General features: G+C 40.7%; 1 long non-coding RNA gene across 1 annotated transcript; it reads right to left on the bottom strand.

Moving 5' to 3' along the window:
* Positions 1-400: 400 nt before the first annotated feature.
* On the bottom strand, positions 401-6,677 carry LOC148057234 (uncharacterized). Its single transcript, XR_015699578.1, has 3 exons — positions 6,551-6,677; positions 3,040-3,096; positions 401-1,395 (listed from the first exon to the last, which is right to left on the bottom strand). It is a non-coding gene; the product is annotated as an uncharacterized LOC148057234 (long non-coding RNA).
* Positions 6,678-7,008: the final 331 nt, after the last annotated feature.

Genomic DNA, 7,008 nt, shown 5'->3' with positions numbered 1-7,008 from the left:
ATACTTCAAGTGAAAAAGTCAAATTACTTTTCTTCTAGCAAAACTCCCCTTTATTCCTCTCACATGCACAGAGATGCTTCAGAGGGAAGTCTTTTTTTTAACGAGTCACTTGCTAGCACCAGCAATCTCTCTTAAGGCAAGAAAAGGCAATCCACTCTGGGATTTTACGTCAAGAGATTTTTTTTTTTTAAATGATTCCTAGGAGTTCTTTTGCTGAAAACAAAGGAGTGAAGGGAAAAAGGTAAAAGAAAACCCATGCAAACTTTTGTCTGATCTTCACTCGTACACTTGTGCCTCAGCTTAGCCTGATATCTGACTGCCATGCCTTGATGCTAGTACTCCTGCTGGCACCAGGCTGTTTGCTTCTGGGTAACTTTCCAAGCACATTGTGCCAGTTTTGTCCTTGAATTGGATTGCTTCCAAAGCCAGATGAGACAGAGCCTGGAAACTGTCACACACCTGTGAGCTGGAGCCCTTCTTCATGGATTTTCTTTCAAGCTATTAAGGCTGGTCACGCTTAGCTGCATTAACTCCTCTGTCTGGTTTGTTTCTTGAGTAGATCCAGAGCCCCTGAGTGATGCTTTTACTCTTCCAAGGAGAAGGAAATGCCTTCTTCTCTCCCAGCTAGGGCTCACCAATCTTCAGGCAATATGTAAAAGCACAAGAATATCAATTTGAGTTGAGTTCCTCAAATGCTTTGTGAAGGTCACAGTAGCACCTTGGTGTCTCCAAGAATCCCACAAAAACCAGCCATCTCAGGTATTCACGTTGGGAGGGTTATACAGGAGCAAAAGTCCTCAGAGGACTGAAATAGCTGCTGCTTCTATCATTGCAATCCTGCAGCTGCAGGAGGAATTCACAAATGCCCTTCCTGATCAGAGCTGCTGTTGCAGGTTTGCATCATCCAAACAGGGCTTCCCAATCTAAAGTACATGTATGTTGCCCAGATCCTGGTTACATACATCACCATCACTTTACAAGTGTAGAGGAGAGGTCAATGGGACAACCCCCCTTTTCCTCTCATTGCTTCAGCTGCACCTAGAGCCTGCACTGCCACACTACTCTTTAGCACTGAGGAGTCAGTCTCTATAACCTGCTCTATAACTTTTTTCCCTAAAGAAACTTCACTGGTCATATTCCTAGACAGGGCATTTCACTGGTGCTTGAACTAGTCCCAGATCTTATTTTTATGACACAGAAGTGGTGTGGTGGAGGAAGAACAAAAAAAGCTGAGCCATTGATAAGACAATTTTCTTCTTCCAAAGATGAAGCCTACGAGCATTCCTGTCATCACCGGTAGGAGAGTTTTTCCTCTACTTTTCTGAAAAAAGAGTTTAATATGATATACTGGAGTCTGCAGCTCCCTTCATTCCACTTTGCATTTCCTTTCCAGCCCTGTAAAACAAGCCATTTATTCTCTAAGATCATCAAATTTTAAATCTTTTAATAATCAAATTACCAGCAAAACTAAATGTGACAGGTCCATTCCCAGCCCTTTTAATGATCCTCCCATTTTGCCATCCACAGTTGCCTGCCTTTATCACTTTCTCCCTTGTGTCTTGGCTCTGACACCGACAAGCCCCAAAGGCTTTATTTATGTTAATTAACAAGGAAGTTTCCTTCCAAGTGAATAGCCAGATTATCTGACTCTTGATTTAATGGCAGAGTCAGCTTTATATACTGTGATTTACCGTTAAAAAATATGAACCAAGAGAACACTGGCCTTCTGAAGTGCTCAAACAGACAGCAGTACCGCTCTGAGTTGGGGTATTTCAGCTCTGGCTGAAGTCCTACACTTGAAGCAGGTGCTGCAGTTTTTCAGTCAACTATTTACTTTTTCCATTTATTTGCAGATTTCCTCTGCAGCCCCAGCTCTCTGCACATGCCTGGCATGATGATTGCTCTCTTTGTGGCATTGCTCATTCTTTATCTCTGGGCAGCAACTTAAGGATGCAGCTTGCCCCAGAGACACTATGCAAAGTGAAACTGTGCTGTAGGTGGTGTGGTGTGTTTGGAACAAAGGCAGAAGGAGAAGGGAGCTTGACAAAGTCACTTACGCTGGATTTTATAGAGGGAGATTTTACAGAGGGAGATTTTACAGATGTAGCAAAGCTTGCCTCTCTCGTGGCCCAGGGTATTTGCTGGAGAAGCGTGCTATTTGCATGCATGCTTCAGAGGACTAGAGGTGGGGGGAGGATCTGAACAGTCAAATGGGAGGCTCAGAAGTAGGTTGAAAGCTGAAGATACATATTTAAGGTCTCCACAAAGACTCAACATGTACAAATCCAGGCACTGCAATTAAGTCAGCATGCACAGTTACTCATCCATTAGTCACTCACTGGCTTATCCAAATACATCATGGCTGGGAGTCCCTCCACTCCCTTTATACAGGAAACTACCCATTACTGATGTATGTGCAAGATTTTTCTGCAGCCTTCTACAGCTCAGACATATTAAACAACTCACCACTAGCACCCTTTTCATTAGGGGGGCCAATGAAGGTAAATGCCTTTATTTGGTTGGACCCATTTTTAGGACATAGGACCCTTCTTACTCTCTGACACGTGTAACCCTGACATTTCCTTCTTATCCCTCCATGTCCCCAGCATAGCTAGCTGCTAGCCCTGAACAATAGCTTATTGAATTATCTGTAGAAACAGCACCAATTAACATCAACAATTGGAAGTAACGGTCTAGCAAATTAGGTAGGAACATTGTGAAGGCCAATGTACATGACAGCATGTGTGCTCGCTTCCCTCATCTTTCACCCCAGGACCAAAGCTGTCTTGATGAACCTCCAGCACAGCATGAGAACTTGGTAGCAGGGTTCTCTGGTAATGAGCGCTGGTCAGAGGTCTGATACATTCATGACTGCTTTTCATGATGCTGTTACAGACAGTATCCTTGTTCCTTTTTCCCTTGTTCCACTTGTATTCCTTCATACATATATAGGAATTCCTATGAGGGGCAGTTTTGGAGCCATCATTGGTGGCAGGGAGTACAGGGACCATTACAACGGAGACCATAATGAGTACTTACCAGAGAAGGAGGGCTGCAGGAATACAGTATGGGCCCAGGAAATTCCAGCACACATATCTGCATTGCGTATCAGGAATGGGTGGAAAAGATAAAATATCAGAGATATGGTCATCCTGAACATTGCTTGCTTAACTAACAGCTAACATTACCGTCATCCATAACACCTGCCTAGCAACAAGAGAGCTTCCAGCTTCTCCTAGTGGTAAACCTCAGCACAAGCTGTGCGTTTCTAGGTATCTCACAGAAAGGTCATTGCCAGTGAACACAGAATGGGCATTAGCAATTCTGAACATTTTACCAACCTCTCTTAGAAGTGCTGCATAAGTCAAACAATGACCTGTTTAGCTGTGCTGTGCCCCTGAATGAGAAGAGCATCAACAAACTGGAGCATCAGTGCCTGGAATAACAGAATACATTTTTTAATGATTTATGATTTGAGCTAGCAAACTTGCTAGCCAGATGGATCTGCAACTGAAAAAACCAAGGCTGACCCGAGGCTACAGAACCTATGTCAGCACACTGCAGAGGTTTTACTGGAGATTGATTGTGTTAACTCATTGCCACATAATCACCTGGTTAATTTTTAAGACTTTTTCAGGTTTTTTTTTTATTATTATCACTTAATCCAGACATTCTCTGTTCACTTTCTTGCCTGGTGCTGATATGTCAACTTTTGGAGTTCAAATAATATAATAACTTGCTGCAAGATATTAAGCTTTATTATGTATTTTTGCTTCTGAGAACAGCAGGTAAAATTTGCAAAGTCATGGGAGACAGACAGCACACTAAAAGACAAATGAGGAGCAATCATCTCCCTCTAACCATCTAGAATTGTACCCACAGCTTAGAAGATATATCGGATGATTTCAAAGTTGCTGTACAACGGCTAATGGAGGAAGATCAGTTTATGTTTATTTATTCAGAGTAGTTATCTTTTAATAGAATATTAACTGGACTCTTTCTTGCAGAGCATATTTCTAACAAACAATTTTGTGTATAGAAAGAAAGAAATAAATTTTAAAATATCCATTCTCCCTTCTTTATTTTAACTTCTGAGACAGTATCTGAAGACAACCTGTTATAAAAGCCAATCTCTATCTAAGGTTGCATGTATGGGCTAAAGGGCTCATACCCTTCCTCATCGGTGTGCTACCTGATAAATATGATCCTTTTTTAGCTCTTGGCATCCTTCAAATAAATTATTTTGTTTCAGCATTACTCTGTTTACTCTTACTCTTTTTATAAATTATATACTTTCATGTCCATGTAATGAAAATTTCAGATAAGCAAGTATCAAATGATGAATGCAATAGATTTGTCTGACTTTCTGGGCAAACATCCTGCTTTATTCACAAATCCTATTTTGCTTTCACGAATATGGTCATCAAAATGAAGCCCCTTTTAATCATTACTAACAAGTAGTGTGTATTATAAGACTGTGCTTTCAGGCAAACTGAGATTTACTAGAAAACTTGCAATCAGTTCTACTGTCATATTCAGGATACAGAATCCCAGATACTCCTTCTGACTGGTAATCACTGGATCACGAAATGTCCACATCTTTTTGACTATACACAAGCTAAGCTGTTTTGGCTTTGGTGAATTGTGACACATTCTCAAATTTTCAGGAACTTAGCACTTTCTCTGACTTCAGATATTCAATTTTCATCTCCTAAAACTCTCCTACTTGAAAATCCTTACCAAGTAGGATTTCCTCCTACTTGTTTTCCATTCCCTAATGTCCATCTAAGCTGTCCTTATCAAGGTCAGTTTTAATTAGTGAACTGAAGATTGAACACTTTCATTAGTGATCTAGAAGAGGGAGCAAACATCATATTAATGCAGTGGATTGATGATATTAGAATGGAACAGGACACAGCCAAGGGAGAAGGAGAATTCAATGCTAAGGAGGACAAAGAAGTTATTTCTCTTCGTCAAAAATATCCCTTTTTTCCTGTGCCCCAACCTTTCCTATCATCTTCTCTGTCTCTCAGTTGGATTTTCTAATTCAATAGCTCCTTGTTAGGCATACATCTTATTTTATGTTTTATCCTAAGATACAATATTTATAATCCTAAACCCTAAATCTGGGTTCAGCATGGGCTTCGTTGAGGACAGTGAAGCCAAAGACATGGTACTCCATGTAACCAAATAACCTCTCCTAGAGGAAGGTTAAAATGCATATTAGTGCAATATGGTAAAGCCACTTGTCTTAGTTTACCCCATCTTTTATGCAGATGCAAGGAGATACAAGGCCTATCTAAAAAAATGGGCCCAACCCAAAATTGCAAGATGAGTTGAAACCGAAGTTTTTGGAGCTCATCTTTGCTTTCCTTATCATGAACTCATTCATACCAGTTTAAACCAGATGTAATATGTTATCACACTTGTTTGTAGCTTTTCACATGGACCTTACAGTGAAGAAGATGCAACAAACTGGAGAACATAGAAGAATGAAGTCCAATATATTTTGCGTATCACTTGAAGATGCAACTAACCTTCCCTTTGCACACACACTTGGAATGAAAAAGCAGATGGAAAATACTTCTGCTACTACATTTACTCCTGCCTGTATTGCACAAGGTTTCTATGCATCACTATCACAACTAATTCTTTTCTATCAAGCCAAAGAGAAACAAATTAACTCCTTACTCTTCAAAAGAGGGCATCTTTGAAGACCTTCTACTTAACAGTGTACAAAGGAGGATGAAAGGAGCATCTGATACTTATAAATGGATGTGCAAGGACTGGTCAGGATTTTCTTAATGGTATGCTTTGCACGGTTACTATTCAATAAGGTTTCCCAAGTCTCAGCTGTGAGTCAATGAGTAAACAAAAAGGTATCATAGCGCAGTACAAGTGAGACAAAAGGGAAACATTACCAGATAACTAATTGCCTGGAGGGTAGGAAATTTGCTGTAAATGTGTATGAAGTTGCAATTTACTGCTGTATCCAAACTAATATTCCAAGATGGATCTCTTTCATATATTCCTTTGAGAAAAATTTATAAAATACTAGTTTGCAAAAGACTAGTGAAAAGAAAGCCAAGAGATCCTTGACACATTGTGAAGCATGATTTTTCTTTTACAGACAGGCCTTCCTTTTCCTTCTACCCTTCCCTCATCACAGTACATGAGTTTCAAAGGGGTCTTTGAGACAACGTAGGCTGCAAGAGAGGAACATATATGATAACAACCAGTGCCTCAGCTGCCTCACTACAGCTTTATGTTAATAGCTATGAGTTTGGAGATAAGCAGGTTTGCCATTCATCCCTTCAAAAGGCTCCTTTTCATGTCAAAAGCAGAGCATCCGGGTGCTACGCTAGTAAGTATTTCACAGATCCATCAAACAACCACAACAGCCTTATGACTGATCCTGTCCCACTTTTTCTTCCTGTCCATCCATGTTTGGTGTAGTTGGAAGGGCTTTCTGGTAGCAGCATCACCAAGCATTTCAGAGGACCCCCAGTACTTCCACAGGATTTCCAGAGATCTTCCCTTTCATGCCTACCTTAGACTCCCCAGCAACTCCTCCTGGGAATATATCCATATGTCTTACTTCAGTAAAAGCTGTTGCGTAACTTGATAGTTTGAAAGATCTTCATTGATTCCAGATACTCCTTGCTTATCCAATTTCCTGCTCAACATCATGACCGTGGTGTGTGCTCTATCCAACTTCCTCTAATAAGACATCTAAAGATTTGTTGGCCCCTGCAGCACTCCCAGCTGGAGGTAAGTTTGGTCTGCAATGAAAGGCAATTAGTGAAGACAGCTCCACCCAGCTTTACCATAGGTGGCTGGATAAGGAAAATAAAAATGCTGCTGCAAAAGTGTTTCTAGTTTGTATTTGGCTGGTTCATCACCTTAAATTCATTAAGGGGAGGTAAATTCTCACCTTACTTAGATAAACAATAACTGGTGCAACATCACAGCCACTAGTGGAGTGGCTGATACACTGCCTGAGAGAGG

This window comes from Nipponia nippon, unplaced genomic scaffold (genome assembly GCF_047370975.1).
Source record: "Nipponia nippon isolate SJK-2023a ecotype South Korea unplaced genomic scaffold, ASM4737097v1 scaffold_1, whole genome shotgun sequence".
Classification (NCBI taxonomy): Eukaryota; Metazoa; Chordata; class Aves; order Pelecaniformes; family Threskiornithidae; genus Nipponia; species Nipponia nippon.
Note: the sequence above shows the minus strand (reverse complement) of the source record. Positions and strands in the feature narration are given on the sequence as shown.